Here is a 17,604-nt window from a genome sequence, read left to right as displayed (position 1 = left end):
TTCATGTTCAAACTATGTGAATGTCACTGCGGGTTTTTGGCACTCACTTCCCCAAGACAACTTAAAAATGTGAAGTTTAGTCAAGTGTTATTTTCTTCAAATAGAAAATAGCGTGGGTAGGTTTTTGGTGCCTTTTGTATGGGAGAAAGAGAAATGTGTTTCAGATCTTAAATATGTGGTTGAGGAATAATCTGTGCATGCGGCAGAGTGTGTATATGCAGACGTGTAGGCATGCAGAGGCACATACCCTTCAGATACTCATGATCATGGACTTCTCCAGTGCTAAAATACAGTGAGAACAAATAAAAGAATGACAGGGAGTTTGAATGAAATTATGTAGGTAGAGAGGGAATGGGATGTATGGATAGATGTGAGGCTGTTATTTTGGGTAACATTTACAAATGTTTTTTATATATATATATCTGTGTGTAAGCTGGTTGAAGCATACTGAATTGGCTTAGGCTGGCTTTCAGGTTCCCTCCTCTCATTTCTTCATAGTCCCCAGCAGCTCTTCAGCTGGTATTCATTGCCATTAATAGCTGTGCAGTTCACACACGTTGCTGCTTTGTTCTAAGCTTCACACGTGATGAGAGATGATAAATTCCCATTAGCACTGTCTTATCATGTGATTATTCTTGTTTCCAGAGGGATTGCTATAATCAGTTTTCTCAATTTTACTGTAAAATGTGTGGTCTCTTACAATAACTGCACATTTAGTTCATGATCTTATCATGCAGGCAGATTCCTAGAAGCAAGGTTGTTCTTGCAAGGTAGAAAATAACACGTTGGACCAACACAGTAAATCAGATAAATATGTGGGTTGTTAAGAGAGCTGCATCCATCACATACTAGGCAGCACTGTAAAAGTTACATGGTCTGAAGTATAAATCATAGTAAGACATAAAAGGCATTGATCTTTTTATATGGGCTTTCTAGTGCTTTTACTGGGCATAGCTGCCTTGCCAGGAGTGACCTCACCTGTGATTCAGTGATTTGAAAGCCAGTGAAAGTAGTACAATAATTTTAAAATCAGCATCAACATGGTCAGAATGTTGGTTCCTTGTAGCACCAATGCTGCTCTGAGGGCTTCTCTCTGCTGGGGCTGGCCAGTGGGACATCCCAGCCAAGGCCTTCCAGCAGATGATGGAGCTTCCATGAAAGCACAAATGAAGAGTGTGAGAGCTGTTGACCCAGTGATCTTGTCTGTTCAGATATGACCCCCATGTTCATTCTCAAGCTGGAAGCGATGGGTCTTACACAGCTTTTCCTGAGGTTAGTCAGGGATATGACACAATAGTGTGGAAAGGGTGAACTTGTGCAGTTTTCCTCGTGTTGTCACGCAAATGGCGATATGGACAAGGAATCATGAGGAGCACTTACAAAAACATCCAATCTCTCAGCACCTTTACCCTTTGGTGTCAAAATCTTGTAAGAGTTTGCATGCTTTTGAACCCAGCCTTAGGCCTGGTTGAATTTTCTGAGGCTAAAACCTTTCCCCTCTAACATTGCCAAATGAAATCTTACATTTTACAATTAATCCACAATGAGAAACGTTTCTCACTGGCCCTGAGATCTTTCTGTTGAATGGCCTTGGTTTGTAGGCCCATCCAGCAGTGCTTGATGTGGTGAGAAAGGCACGTCTGCCTTCGCCGGCAGAGAGGGAAGACCTTTATCAGAAGATGAGACTGCAGCTGCCTAGGTGCACAGCCCAGACCTCCCATTCCCAGCACTTCACCTGGTGGGATCAGCTACTCCTCTGAGCTTGCCAGTTAAACTGTCAGTGGTTTAAGCAGCCCCAAATTATGGGAGTGTTTCTGTTTCCGTTCACCATATCCTGAGCAGATAGCTTAGGTTGTTAGGAAAGCAGGAATGCAAAAAACAAGAGGGAATACAAGCGTGGAATGATGATCTCTCCCATCCTAACAGCTGTAAAACCACCCTGCCCCTCCCCATGTCCTAGCTGTGCACAGCTTTGTAGAAAGCATGGTGATGAGGACTGAATGCAGCCTTGTTGTTAAAACACATCTTTGATGCAGAACCTGGGAGCAGGAAACCTGTCTCTCATTTTGTCTGTGGAAAGCAGGTTGTCTAAATACCTGTGAACATTTACATCCTGGGAGCAACCTGAGTAAATCAAGAGAAGGAGTGTGATAGGCTTACCTAAACAGCTTATTTGAGTCTGGAGCACAAAGCCATTCAGACTCCTTCGTACTGCTTGCATGCTCTGTTCCCTAAAAACACACTGACCGCTGGATGCCTTAAATGAGAGCTGGTACAATCAAGACATCTAATGTGTTCACACTGACCTCTTCAGTGGGGTTCCCACAGGGAGCTCCTGCCTCTAATAAAAACGTGGGACAGAGAGGAGTAGCTGTGGATATTTGGGACTGAATTATAAATGTCAGGCTGTGTCCTTTCCCATGCAGCCTTCAGGGCATGGGACAAGGAGCCCTTTTTTCCATGGGCGCTTTGTTTTTGTCATGCCTGAACTGAGTGTGCTGTGGGTTGCAAATGCACCCAGCAGTGCCAATGGCTAGTAGCCACTTGGCTTAGTCAGTGGCTGAGCCAGAGGGTCTGAAATGATTGCAAGATATTTTCCTTTGGCTGGTGGTTTGTTAGTGTGTCATGCGAGAGCAGTCTGCCAGTGTGGGCTCTGTAGAACGGGTGTGAGCGCCCCGGCACACAAAGAGCTCCCAGTGTGGGGCTCGCAGGCACAGAGGCAGATGCGGGCTGGTCACTCAGCTTGCACGTGCAAAGTCCACTTGCTGGATCAAAGGGATTTACTGCAGTGCATGAAAACAAGAAGCCATGGGCTGGGGAGCGGGTGGGGGGTGGAAGGCAGCGGAAGGAGGCTGCATTCCTTTCATTCATATGTAAGGCTGACCAGACAGACGCTGGCTGCTGTTCCTCGCTGCTGCTGCGTGATGAGCCAGGCTGGGCTGCGGGCAATGCAGGCTGATAGCAGCTTGCTAGATTGGGAACAATCCTCTCCTGGGGTTTTACTTTGCTGGGAAGCCCAGGGACCATCAAACCCCACATTTCATATTTCACTTGGTGCATCTTCCACGTTATTGTCCCACATCTCATCTGCAAGAGAATCAGGACAGTGCTGTAAGGCCCATCAGTGGTCGAACTGGTTATGAAACCACCTTCTGGATGACCTTTGGAGAGGGAAAAACAATCATCTGTGTGGGAGAGAATTTAATCTGGAAGGGAAAGGGAAAAACATTGTCTGTATGGAAAGGGAAATGAAAATATTTGACTGAACTCAAAGCAAGCTGGGGCATCTGAAGTTAAGGGTGTGTAAAGGAGCTAAGAGCAGTGGTGGGACTGACTGTCAGAGTGCAGCAAAGAAGCCTCTCGGGGAAGAAATAGCAGCTGGGCCTGTAAACAGGCGGAAAAGGTGAGTTAGAGGTTTGGGAAAACCACACTGCCAGTGTGAGGGTGCAGTAGAAACATCTGAAGAAGGAGCAATCAGGACTGGCATGGTAATTCAACCCTAGCACATTCTCTCATGGTTATTCGTGGAGCAGACATCAGTGCAAACAATGGCATTTTCTCTCTTTTGAGAGAGGAACATTTTCATCCTGCCTTCACACATGCATGGAGATGAATTGTCAATGTAATGGAGAGTGGAGAGGAAAGGCATTCCAATGAGCCAAACCCCATGTATAATCATCAGTACTTCCTAAATTAGAAAACAGGATATTGCTGGAGAGTGTCTGAATGCAAATAAGTCTAAGGGTGAGCTGGCCTGTGACCTATGGAAAGATTAGTCATGGGATGTGACTGTCTCCCAAATCAGAGACTGCTGGAGATTTCTATCTCCTGACAGAACCATTCCTATCAGCCTTCCTTGCAATAATTTGCAGGGAAAGGTATACGATGGAGTGGATGCTTTCTGACTGGGGATGATGCAGCACATAAAAACTGGCCAGGATATCCTTAAGATTGGGACAGTGATAAAAAAAAATACCCTTATGGGGTTCTGCTAGGATTTGCATTTTACAAGTATCAGAAGGTTTGCTGCTTTTTTTTTTTTTTTTTTCTTTATCCATCCAAAACCAGGATTGGAGACAACTGAAGCTCAAGTCTGAGAAACAACAGTTGGGCACCTCAGATCTGTATTTAGGTTTCTAAGGGCTAAACAAGTGGGAAATACCCATGAAAATAGATGTTACTAGTCTACATGTGATCTTAAGATAGCACTTCTTTGAGTGGGGTTTGTTTCACATTGTCAGGACGTCTTATTTTAAATTATATAGTTCTTTGATCCAAAATGCTGGGTGAGAGTAACTAAAACAAACAAATCCACCCTGCAGGAAAACAAAGTACTACATTTGCAAGAAAAAGATGAGACACAAGAGATTAGAAAGAGCATTCACCAGCAGAAGGCTTTTGAGATGATGTATCAAATAATAGAGAAGAACTTACACCAAGTGTTGGAGATGAAAACGAAAATATCTGGAATCTGAAAATAATTGGAGGGGACAAAGTTGAGGAGAGTAGGCTGGATGATAGGTAAAGAAGATTAATACAAAGTAAAGGAATAACAGAGAAAATAAAGACTGTGTCAGTGATAGCACATGAATTGTGCTGCATTGCTGTGTTGTTTTAGTGTAACAGCATCTGTGAAAAAAAAAACAATGAAGAGAGGGAAAAAGCAAGTAGCCAAGCACAGCACCAATTCTGCAGGATTCAAGACTGAATAATGACTTGGGGAAAAGCATTTGGGAGAGCTGTATTGGTGGCATAGGAGAGATTAAAACCAAAGTCCAAGATGTTTTAGTTATACAGAGAGTCCACAGCTCTGTGTGCAGGACTGAAACCTGCCAAGGGGACATGGGGGAATTATCTTTGAGAGCCACCCAGGCAGCAGGAGGATAGCCCCTGCCAAAAGCAGCCCTTGCCATTTAAAGCACCAGTGGTGTTCATCCATAGCTTAGTTGTCAATACCTGAATTCTCAGTCCTGCGTTTCTGCTCCATCATTTGCCAAATCAATAGCATGGGACAATCTTAGTGTTTGGGTTTGTAAGTGTAAATAGGTGTTATTTGTTTGTTTGTTTGCCATGTGAGAAGATTTCTGGCACAAGGCAGACCTAGAAATATATGGTTTTTGTCTGTTCAGCAGGTGCAGGAGGGCAAGTGCAGTGCCTCCAAGTGTTACGGCAGTCTACCTTGATAAGGCACAGAGGAGCTTCTTGAATTTGTAATTTGGTGTTTTCTTACTGCCTATCCACCCTCTCCTGAGCCCCTGTGAAACACCCAGTCAGTGGTCAAATGATAGAGATCACAAAAAGAGACTCAAAGAAAAACCCACCAATTTGTCTTCTACCAATTTCCTCTTCTGCTGCTGTCCCACACTGGATAGAATTGGCAAGTTAACAAGGAGAAGCTATGATTTTCTTGTCCATTTGTCCAAAAGCACTGTCATTTCTAAAGTATTTGAGGTCACACCAGGGATGAATTGGAGATGTGTCCTCAGAAATGCTGTTTTAGGCTGAGGTGGGCATGACTGGGAGACCTGAAGTGCTCTGGGCAGGAAAAGCCAAGTGTGCTAACTCTCATCTTAAAAACAGATGCTGGGTTAGAGGCTTTTCTTAAGCACAGTGTGGGTGTTTGAGTCTGGGTCATATCTGGGCAGATAGTAGCCAGCAGCCTGGATGGACCTCTCCTAATCCAGAGCCTGTCTTTCCCACCCCATGTGGACACAGTCCTACACACCTGCATACCAGCAGCAGCAACTTGAAAGCAGGAGCAGATGAACTGCAAGGCTTCATGGAAGCTGACCTAAATACAGCAGAGGTGTCCACGTTTTTGCCAAGGGTAGTGGGGTCCCAAATAAAACCATGGGCACAATGGTATAAGCAGTACCCACCTTATAGCAAAAAACAGCTGCACGTAGGGAGACCAGCCTGATAGGGATAGGGAATACAGCATGTAGTGCCTGGCTTGGTGGGTTTGTGGGAGTGTGATGTAATTGATATGCCAGGCCTCCCCATACTTATATTTCAGCCATTGTCCCCTTGTCACAAGGGTGTTATGCTTGGCCTGCTTGATTGCAGCACATGTTTCATAGTTATGGATGACCTGGAAGATACTGTCTGTGGTTAAGTCCACCCCTTGATCATGAGCCCATCATGTTGCATCTTTTCCCTGATGGCCTGAGCCATCATGGACCCACAAGCCAAAACTAATTCACCTTTATGTTGCCAGTCCAGAACCATCTGAGACAATTTCATCTTGGCAGCCTGATCCACCTGTTCTTTGTTGCAGTGTTCTTCAGTAGCCTGACTCTTGGGTATGTGGGCATCTGCATGGGGTGCTTTTACAGGCAGCTTCTCTACCTGTGGCAATGTCTTGCCACAATTCAGCAGCCTACATGGGTTTACCTCTGCGCTGCCAATTGGTCTAGCCAGTCCCACAGAACATTTGACAGGAACAAGGCATTAATATTCCTTGGCTACAAGACACAGTTCAAATTATTAAGTTATTAATTATTATTCAATCTTCTTTTGCTTAAATTATTTGTTCCTTTTGCACAGTCATCTTCTTCTTTTGAGTTCTCGAAATCAGTGCACTGTGAGTCGATGGTCATAATCTCCCTCTGCCAAACTTTCCCCTCCCCTAGTTTGATGAGTTGGCATTGTTTCTTCCTTGTAACTTGGTCTTATTTTGGTTGTTTTGTCAGTTGTCTTTGGTTCCTTGATTTAGAAGAGCTCTTTCATGTGGAGGTGCTAGAAAAGCCTCATGGCCCTGTGTGGCAGGCTGGTTTTGGCCTCCACCCCGTAGAAAAATTTGGACCACCTCAAGGTGCTCTTTTCCCAGCAGTCTGTCCATACTGAAGATGAAGGCATCTATCACCTTCCCTGTCCCTGAGGTTTCTTCATGTTTCTCCAGATGCAGAAGGCAATACAGGCCATGCTGAGCAGCCCCGCAGGTTGCCAGGCTGTACAGAGCAACCAGCTCATGTCAAGGGGCAAGGTGGTTCCAGAACTGGCACAAAGGATAGGGCAGGCTGGAGGCTGCACTCTCTGGGATAATGGGTGATTGCTTCAGTCACTCCGGAGTGATGTCCAGCCTCTCCCTGACCTGGTGCTGGCATTTGCAAAGGCTGGTGGTGCTGGTCCATTCAGCAGTCATGCTCTTGGCACCAACAGGCAGTTTCTTTGGATCCTCGGGAATGATGCCCATCCTGAACCTCACCCAGTCTTTGGGATTGCAAGGGTCTAGGCTGCCGGTGCATTCTTTGGCCGTACACGTGGGGGCAATGAATGACAGAGACAGCCTGTGGAGCAGTATGGTCAGGAAGACCACCAGGATGAGCCTCACTCTGGTCCTTTGCAAGGGTGACATCTTGGCACGTGAGCTGCCTCGGCGTGCCATGTTGGTCGCAGTTCAGGCTGTGATGTTCAGGGCTGCCCAGTCTCTATGTGCTTGCACGTGTTGGCAATGTGACATCATGGGCTGCTGTCACACAGGGCTGCGTGATGTCACAGCACGTTTTCTGCCTGGCTGGCAGGCAATGAAAGCCACAATGGAGCTGGGAAGCACCTGAGTAGATGGATTTTGAAGCCTGTCCCACTGCTATGACTGCTGGCAGGCACTGAGCCCAGCAGGGGAGTGGCACTGTGTCCCGCAGGACTTGCACTGTGAACTGTGCCCAGACTCCATCCAAGGTGCATTCAGTGCTGTGCCCCAGCTGGGCAGCCATGATATGTTTCCACACAAAATCCTTTTGAGGGCAAAGTGTCAACCCATGTTAAGAGGCAGGCCAAAATTTCATACTTTATCAAAGCATATTTTTTTTACAAAAAATCTGAGCCTCTTTTGAGCATGGTCTTGGACAAACTGACCTGTAAGAGGAATAATAAATCATTCTCAACATACCATTACCTTTCACATGTGTTTAATCTTTTACCACCACAATGTCAATTGGATAGAGTCTACCATATAGAATTTCAAAAGGGCTTACTCCCTTCATAGCACATGTGGTGGTTCAGGTTCTCACTAAAGCAGTAGGTAACACACATCTACACTCACCTTTGTGGATTTGCCACCCAGCACCCCTTTCTGCACAGAACTGTGTAAGTACCTCGACTGTGTGTGTGGATCAACTTCTTGCACAGTGGGTGAAGCCACCTGTTTCACGACAATGACTGCAGAACCAAAATCTTTCCACTGGTCAGCTTTAGACGTGATAAGAAGGCTTAATTAGAATCAAAGTCTTTAAAACACTGCAGGCCAGTTTGCAATCCCAGAAGTCCCCATTTGCTGATAAGCACACAAATGTTGTGTTAGGTAGATTTATTCCTGAAGATGTCTGGCTTTCAAATCTCAGAACTGAAAATTGTGGCTGCAAAAACTGAATGCTGAAAAAACATTTGCAAGCATGCTAGCTAAGCTAATGATGACAAACATGAGTTTCAGGATAAAAGCTGATGCCCAGCTGAGTTCTGAAAGAAAGGTGTACTCAACTGTATGGTTATGCACATTCAGAGGCTTAGTGGGGATTTATTCCTTCCTCTTGTACATCTGGACTCTCACCACACACAGAGAGGTCTTAATAGCTTAGTTAATATAAACTTCCATTTGTACATCTTGTTGGTAACCTGTAAAGTTTGCAAAGCCTTTCCTTCTTCAGAGTGAAATTTTCCACGTTTGGGTTTTTTCCAGTATGGTTGTTGTTTGTTATTTTAGAAATCGGAGCCTGCGTGTTGGAGAGAGGCAGGGAGAAAAGAACTGTGTACAGTGTAACGAGTTTAGCTAAAAACTTGGCCCATGTGGTTGAAAATAATAGAAGACTTCTATCTATGAATATCTGGGTAAAATTTAACTTGAATTGATTAAGCTATGATCCATTGTAAACTGACTTCCATATGAGTGATATTTTATCATTAATATTTTGGAAGACCCATAGAATAGGTGATTTTTTTTTTCTTGGGCTTTGTTTGGCTTTGAAAGTGTGTTAGTAAGCATGTTTCATACAGAAAACCTCTTTATTTTTTGATTTTTCTCCCTGAAGACACAGTGTCACCCAGCAATGGAATGTTGTAATACATTTGTGTTCTCCTTTGGTTACTTGCACTCACCTGGCAGCATGAATGATCTGGGTGCTTTCCAGCTGCTTGCATGTAACCCCCTTAGAGCTAAGGACAGGTAATGCTTTGTGCCCTTTCCAAAATCCAGATGGGGAATCTTCCTAGCTGGTAACATTCATTATCTTTATTTGCTGCCTTGTGCTCTTGAGATTAGTCTGCTTAGTTCACCAAGGGCTGCCCAGCAGCACTGCCAAGAACTTTCTACTGAGCCCTGCTCAGTGTGAAGCAGCTGGGTGCCCCCTGCCAGCTGTGCCCAAGGACAGAGAAAGCACCAGGAAGGGTGGGATCTCCTTCAGCCCATGCCTGCCAGCATGTAGGTGGCTCTGCCTTGGCACCAGGGCAGCCTTTAGTGAGAGAACTTGCCAGTTTATTCTTTAAACCCAAGCACATTAGTTCCCATTTGCATCTATCCCCACATCAGATTCAGTATCTGAATGATTGAGATCCTGGATCTTTTTCCATTTTTGCTGTTGACAAAAGTGGGAAATCAAAAGGCATGTATGTTCTTTTCCCCTTGTGTTTTATTCCTATGCTGTCTCTGCCAGTCTGCATAATTTTTTTGGTCGTCTTTTCTCTGATTTTCTAGTGACTAAAGGGAGAAGATGGTAAATGCTGAAAAACATCAGCACTGCAATAGTTTGAATAAGCAAGCCTCACATTCATTAGCAAAAATATGGAGCAAAACCATAAAAAATGTTAGCATCTGGAAAAAGGGAGTCTGTTTCTCTTAAATTTGTCATTTCTCAACACAGACCATGATACATGCATCTCATATTTTTCCTGGTCTATTTGCCTTTATCTATAGTCTGGAATTTCTCAGAAGCTCTTGACCTAAACTCTAGGTTTCCAAGGAACACATCTTTGATACACTGCTCTGGATTATGTAAATGTGCACCATGTCCCTTAAAGGCTGTCTCATTGTCCACCCTCTAGGATACCTTACAAAAAACAAGGGGAAGAGAACATGTTTCAGAGTGCTGGAAAAATCTGATCCAGTGAGCTGCTGAATTTTTTTCCTTTTTCATCTGTTCCTTCTGCCGCTGCTACCTTGCTTTGCATCTTTGAGCTTGCAGAGCTCCACAGAATCTGAAAGTAGAAGCCCTTATTAGAGGACATTTTTAAAAATTTCTTGCTGCTCCTCTGGGGACCGAAGTAATGGCAGCTTGAAGCAGCAGAGAATGTGTAATTAGGGCGAGCAGCGATGCCTCGCATGATCGGGAGAAACAGGAGGAGAGGAGGGGAAGCGCAACAGCCCGGCGTGCACAGGCTGTTACTAGGAGACCCGGCACGAAATGCAGGAGATGCGGGGTGCTAATGGGCCGGCCCCGCCGCCTGGGTACCAGCCCGACCTGCTGCACAGCTGCCTCTGCCTGCCCGTTGCCAAGCAACTCCATTCCTTTTCCTTTTCCTTTTCCTTTTCCTTTTCCTTTTCCTTTTCCTTTTCCTTTTCCTTTTCCTTTTCCTTTTCCTTTTCCTTTTCCTTTTCCTTCTCCTTCTCCTTCTCCTTCTCCTTCTCCTTCTCCTTCTCCTTCTCCTTCTCCTTCTCCTTCTCCTTCTCCTTCTCCTTCTCCTTCTCCTTCTCCTTCTCCTTCTCCTTCCCCTTCCCCTTCCCCTTCCCCTTCCCCTTCCCCTTCCCCTTCCCCTTCCCCTTCCCCTTCCCATCCTTTTTGTCTCTTTTTTTAAATTTTCCTCCCCCTCCACACTCACTCACTCTGGAGGTTTAATTGGGTAGTTTTGCTGCTGGTGTTGCTGCCGGGTGCTCGTGTGTCCCTGTCGCTGTACTCCTGTCCCCAGGGCCTGGCCCAGGGGAGGATGTGCTCGCAATTAATGGGGCACAAGCTGTGCTTGTGTGCTCAGGATGGCACCAGCATCTGTCTCCCAGCTCTGCTCCCTACCATGGAGGAGCTTCCTTCAAAGAGGAGCTGTGGAGCACATTGCAAAGGCTTTATCACTCTCAATGGGAGTCTTGCAGAGGCCCAAAGAGATAAAGCCGGGCATTCCTCCCCTCCTTCAGGGCTCAGGATGGAGGGCAATGTGTGCTTGTTAAATGCAGCCTCTTGAGCAGAAAATGGAACATTTCCATTTCTTTGAATGTTGCTACATGCTTCGCTTTTCTCTGCTTTTCAGCTAGGCAAGTGGGCTTTGTGGATGTGTGTTAGGTGCTTGTGTGTGTGTAAGACATAATGCTGCAAAAATTGGTTTCTTTTTGTGTCCTGAATGGCTACATGCTGAAGGCTGCTGCTGGCTTGGTAGATGAGCCTTGGCAAGGCCCTTAGGAACTAATCCGGAGCTTTGAAGTTTGTAGAAAGACTGATTGGACATTGGGTCTCCTTCTTAACCTCTTTTCCCCCATCTCTAATATAAATATGATCAGAGTCACCTCTCTATAAGGGCATTTCTGACCTTTTTGGATGAAAGGAGCTGTACATCATTCATGGAAATGTACTGCTTTTACACTTGATCATCCCTGCCCTTCTAAAAATAGGCACAACCTTCTCACATTGTGTATTTCACAATCCTGTAACATTCCTCTTCTGCCCCATACTGTCTTCTGCCAGCTTTTCTCTTGTGCTTTGTCACCCTTTCAAAGGCTTTTCCATTTTTCCAGCAGGTGGCAAAACTGAATTAAATGCCAATTTTAATTTTTTTTTCTCTTTTTTTTGTGTAGAAAACATTGGCAGACCAGTTAAGCACTCACCATTTCCCCCTCCTTTGCATTCCTTTTAAATAATAAAAATATTAATTAGGCTTTCTATTCTCCAGCAGAAATCAATTAGGAGTATATTGAGGAATGAAAGGCTCAGAAAAGTATCTGAAATTGATTTTTGTAATTAGTTTTACTGGTTGATGGGTTGCATGCACATACACTTAGATATTAGCATTGATCTCTAGAGGATGTGTGTATTAAATAGCTTGCTCTTCCTTTTTGCTAGAGAAATGAACTTATTAATCTTAAAAAGAGGCTGATGTTGTTGTGCTCTGGACTGCAGCCACTCACCAGCTTTTTTGTAACCTCACCAGCAGAGCAGCTCCCTGAGCCATGTGATGGTAACATGCTGAATGTGGTGTGAAAGTGGGGAGCAGGTCTGGGGCAGCTCCTCTTCTGAGTCTCCTATTTGACAAAGTGTGTGTATGTAATGAGGGAAGACAGGCCCTGCTGTTAAGTAGACCTGTCTTGTTAGATTTCATTTTTCAGTGGCCTTTAAACCCAAATGTCCTTCTGAGATGTTTCTATTAAATCTCATCTAGCACTTTACATAGGAAGAGAGGAGTGACCAGTAACATTTTCTGTTGTGCCATGTGCTGTGTGCTGATGTTCAGCTAATTAGAAGAATTATGGCTTGGCTTCATTGGTATGCCATGTATGTAGCTTGGAAAGCTCTCAGGGACCCTCGGAGATGAAGAGTGCTACATAAATATAAAATATTGGTAATGTGAAGTTCCACATTAGGCTTCTCATTGTGCTGAGGCAGACTTTCATCATAAACTGCAGAGCAGCTAGGAATGCCTGCCTGGCATTTCTCTGCTCTGGGGGGCTGCTTCTCCCCCAAAATCACACCAGCTTCTGGCACTTCTGAGCGACTCCTGTCTGCAGCAGCAGCATCCCCACAGGCACTGGCCTCTGAAGGATGCCTGCTTCATCCTGCAGTTACACTGCTGCTCCTGCAACAGCATGGTCCCACTCACCAGCCCAGGAGCAGTAGGTCCCAAAAGGATTTCTCAGGAAGGGTAGCAAGAAAAATCATTAAAACACTCTTAGGGTAGCAAGGAAAGTTATTAAAACACTCTTAAAAACGACTGCTTGATTCTTCACACATATCAGACCCCCAGAGCTTCCTTATAGGAAAAATACACACCAGAAATCTTGTATTTAGTTCCTTTTTTCAGTTGTAATTTTACAGTTTGTCTAGTTCTCTGGGAACACCAATCTTGAAACAAGTGTAGCTGAAAGTGTCTCTCAATACATACATTTATAAATTGAGACTTTTAGAACTAGTTTCATTTTAAATGGTTTTTATATTACAGATTATAAAAAGGAAGGAAATATTTCTGTTTCTTTCAGACAACCTTTTCTTGGATTTTGAAACTATATATGAAAAATTCTCAGTGGATTATAACACATGCTAGTTTTTTCCTGTTGTTTTCTTAAATACACTTTCACATGCTAGCTTTGTGTAGCTGTGTAATATTAAGGAGCTCTTCAAACATAGTGCAACTAATGTTTGCTTTGAATAGCCTTCAAAATATGCATATAGGCTGAATTTGGGGGTTTCCCCTCAACTTCTTTCAACATTTTTGGCTGAATCAAAAAGGAGTGTCAAGGGACTAAAGGAGTTCCATGACATTACCTCGTTTTAGCTCAGAGAAGTATCAGCAAGGATTTTGACTGTGATTCTCCTCTGAAGCTCACTGCAGGACTGTGAGCTTAAACTACTTGATTGTTTTACTAAGTGCCTTGCAGGAGAGTGCCTGGGAGGGTAAGGAAATAGATATGGATGGATAATCATAATATCTTTGCTTTCAACTCCATAAAGATACAGGGTGACACTTGAGCCTAATGAACATTTTCCCAATGACTTGGATGGAGCCAGGGTTTCACCCCATCACACTGGAACTCTGTGATCTTAATGTGCACATCCCTAAATCTGGAGGGTTTTCTTCTTAAAGTCTCTGCTGTTGAAATTCGGGGAATAGAGAGCAAATTTCTTCCTCTGCATTTCAAAATAAATGTTCCTAGCCTGCAGGGCTGCAAAAAGAGGTTTAAAACCATGGCCCTAGGTTATCTACAAAGCAGAAGGCAACTGATGTCTGAATATTATTGTTTTCTTCTTTAAAATCTCATTATTTCTGTAGCAGAGTGCACTCACGACTTTTTAACCCTTGGGGTTGGCAATAAATAATGCAGCTATAAGAAGTATAATGTGCCCATTATGTGCTGTAGTTTTGTGATCATGTCCTCAGCTGATCTTGAGTAGGTACCTCTGTGTCCTGTAACCTAATGGTTCTAGTAATCACTCTGCTGAAACAGCCTCTCTGAGATGTCCTAGCAAACACTGCTTTACTTCTTGGACAAGAGAAATATGTCTGGGACCTAGAGGGTGTCTGGGATGTAGGTGGCAAGGACAGGGGGTCTCTGGAGCTTGAGAAGAGACAACAACCCCATTGCTGTGTTTTGTGAGGAAATATTTGTTGTGAAGGTTTGTACAGGATTTACAATTTAAATATGTGTTGGAGCAAAAACCTGATGTTCTCTGGTTTGTGGCTGGAGAGCAAAGATACATGTGTGTGCAGCTGAGCTGCTTGCCTGGCCCCCTGCACCATCAAAGCAGAGAAATTCACCTCCAATTCCAGGCTGCCTGGGTATGATGTGTCACAGTCCAACCATGCCTTTGCCTCCCCATTAACTTGAAAAAGAATGCCATAGGTGGCAGTGTCAGATGTTGGCTTTCAATAGCTAGAGCTGCATGAGATGAAACTCACCAAGAATTCCCAAGGCTGGAAAATGGAGGGAGAAGTTCCAAATTCTGGTGTGGTGGTTATTACAGAGCCAGCCCAGCTATATCCATCATGTTTTGCTGGAATCCTAGTGTGTGTTTGCCACAGGAGTGTAAATGAGATTGTGTGCTTGGCTTTTCATACTTCCAAATGATAAATTTTTGGCTTTCAAGAAAAAGCTGTACCAATAATTTGTTTATTTCTGTAACTAGATGCCTGTTATTTAGTCTTGCATTCATCTTAGTCACAAAAGGAACAATGACCCGATTTCAGGGCTCCCAAAGTCAGATGGATTTTTTGTTATGATTTTATATAATTTTAGCTTCACTACTGCATGTTTCCCATACATTTCCAGAGGTCTTTGTCCTCCAGTTACCAGATTGGACCAGGCTGGATGAAGTAGAGGATGGAGGGCCAGACTGTACTGAAATGTGGTATGGGGGTACTTTAGAAGAAGAACTCAGTTGGGTAAGGTGCCATAAACAGAAGTGGAACAGAGAGCCTTCTCCCCAAGCATCCTAGTCTCAGGGTGTAAAATGTGCTCTAGGAGCATGAAAAGGTTAAAATGAGGTGTGGACCACAGGACACAGCCAGGACCACAGTGAAGAGAGGCTGCTTCACAGAAGTGTGCAGTCATGATGGACTGAAACCCTAAAGTATATCTGAAGGGCTAATAGCATTTCTGCAGGACTGTTTTGGTGATACAGCCCTCCCAGACCAGTAGGTTCAGGACATGGCTCTGTGCACAAGCAGGCATGTGCAGGCTGCTTCTCCAGGATCCTCACCAGGCAACTCAGATGTGTCTGATGTGAGTGTTTCCTGGTGATCAAGTGACCTCTTTTGAGATGAGGCTTTGTTCAGCCTGGCCAGAGTGTAGATGTGGGGTTTTTTTCTTGTCCCAGGAGCAGCTGTGTGAGTGCACAGCTGGCACGCTTCACCTGTGGCCCAGCTCCAGCCACAGGACAAGGCTGTGAGCAGCCAGAACTAATGCCCTTCCAATGCACACGGTGTGGTGTTGGTCCTGTGCACCCACTGTCTCACTGCAGCTCTCCCTCTTTGTGCTGCACTGCTCTCTGATGCATGTGCTGCCCATGGAAACTGCAAGTCAGTAAGCTTGGGATCACTGGGTAGTGTCTCTGACTACCAAGGGGAAAAGTAGAAACAGCTGAAAGCCAGTCTTCTATGTTGCTTACAGATTTTCCATAAACAAATGATAAATTTTTTTAACAGAAGTGCTCATCTAGGAAAATTGCACAATTCACTGCTTGAATATATCTGCACTGCTTCCCAGGTACGTTTTTATGGGTGTGTGGGATCTGAGCCAGCCCCATGGTGTGGAGTAAGTTCTGAACTGAAAGAACTGAGTATTTAACATGTTCCTAGGTATTGGCTTCTTTTTGGATGGGGACTGGCTCCTCCATTGAGTGTGTTTGTATAAATGTGGATTTATGGATTTTTTTAAGGACTGCATAGATCTTTGTGTTAAATAAAGGTGACTTAAGGAGTAGAGCCTCCTTCCTGGGAGTGGTGTGCAGGCACAAGTTTTGAATGCGGTTTTTAATTTGAGAAATTGGAAAAAAAGTCAGTGTGGCACAACTCCGTGATGTTCCTATTTTTAATTGGATTTGCAGCTCATAATTAATTTCTTAAAAAGAGGGAGATCCTGGCCCTGTAGAAGTGAGTAGGAGTTTTGCCATTGCCTTCAGCAGAAGAAGATTTCATCATCTATCTTTTTAGTCTCACTAATCCTCTGAACAAGAGAAGAGCAGCCTAACACATGGAAAGGATCCTTCCCATTTTTCCTCCCTGCTATTGCCAGTAGTGAGGTAGGAGGACCCTCCCCCCTTTTTCATTCCCATGCTTTCTACATATGTGCACCATGGCAAGACACGCTTCCATTTCATCTTCATGTGAGGTGACAGCAGCCATTGAAGGAGCAGTTTGTTTTTAGACTTCACATGCAGAGACAGTCTTCACATGCTCTCTTCTCCTTCCCTCTTGTGTTTTTGGGTAGCTGCAGGAGGGCAGGAAATCAAACCTCTTGGAGGTCTCTGGGTCAAGGAGCTGTCTGACATGGCTTTAAAGGTCACTGTGCTCCTTTGCATTTACCTTGTGCACTGGGAGCCTGGTATGGCAGCGTGCAGTCTGGAGCACTGAGAGGTACTGTCTGACATTTTGCTGAACAGGGCTTGGGTTACAAAGAAAAAACAAAACTCAGCTCAGGGCAGTGCGAGGCCAAAGCTGGAATACTTGGGAGAGGAGCCCCTGCAGCAAGTAACAGAGATATGTGTCATTCTGTGGGTTCACCAGTAATCGTGCTTGGCTTTTCTGCCTCTTGTAACCTATATATAGCACTGTCTATTTTCAAAACTCTTGACAAATTTTAACAAGCCAAACTCCACTTCAGTCCTAGTAGTCCATATAGTTTCACAGAAAGACCAGGATGCCTTTTCTTCACCCTTCTGCTCTGTAGATGACTGTATCCTTCAGACTGGCTGTACCTGCCAGATCTGGCTGAGCAGTCTCCTCTGCCTTTGCTTTGCAGCGTGTGTGGCAAATGTGCTGCAAGGCACTTTCCCTGCCAGGCTGTCTCCACTCTAAGGTAGGCACTAGAGAGCGTCAGAGAACCAAGGAACTGCATTATCATCGAGGCTTGTTTACTGACAGCTTTTTAAAATAATGCATGAAATGTTCAGACATCACAGGCACCAGCCTTGGAAAATCCCTTTTTTTCTGAGGAGAGCAGATGCTGTTTGACAGGTAGGGTGAAAAGGGCTGGGGGGAGACTGCTGCAACTGCAGCTCCAGTGTGTGGGGCCAGCAATGGTGACAGTGTTTGAGGTATAGTTGAGTCACCAGCCCAGAAACAAGACACCAGCACCTTGCTCACAAAGAAGATTCTAACTTCTTGTTTTCCTGAAGAAATCCTGTCCAAAGAATAAAGGAACAAGAGATGAGTCTGCAGAAATGACCAAGCAGGCGCATTCTAAGCGGGGTAGTGTTATTG

General features: G+C 44.6%; 1 protein-coding gene across 1 annotated transcript in view; it reads left to right on the top strand.

Moving 5' to 3' along the window:
• Nucleotides 1–17,604, top strand: part of KLF7 (KLF transcription factor 7) — a 65,640-nt gene that overhangs the window by 31,366 nt on the left and 16,670 nt on the right. The window lies entirely within an intron of this gene.

This window comes from Haemorhous mexicanus, chromosome 8 (genome assembly GCF_027477595.1).
Source record: "Haemorhous mexicanus isolate bHaeMex1 chromosome 8, bHaeMex1.pri, whole genome shotgun sequence".
NCBI classification, from domain to species: Eukaryota; Metazoa; Chordata; class Aves; order Passeriformes; family Fringillidae; genus Haemorhous; species Haemorhous mexicanus.
The sequence above is the reverse complement of the archived record's forward strand: the minus strand, read 5'-3'. Positions and strand labels throughout refer to the sequence as shown.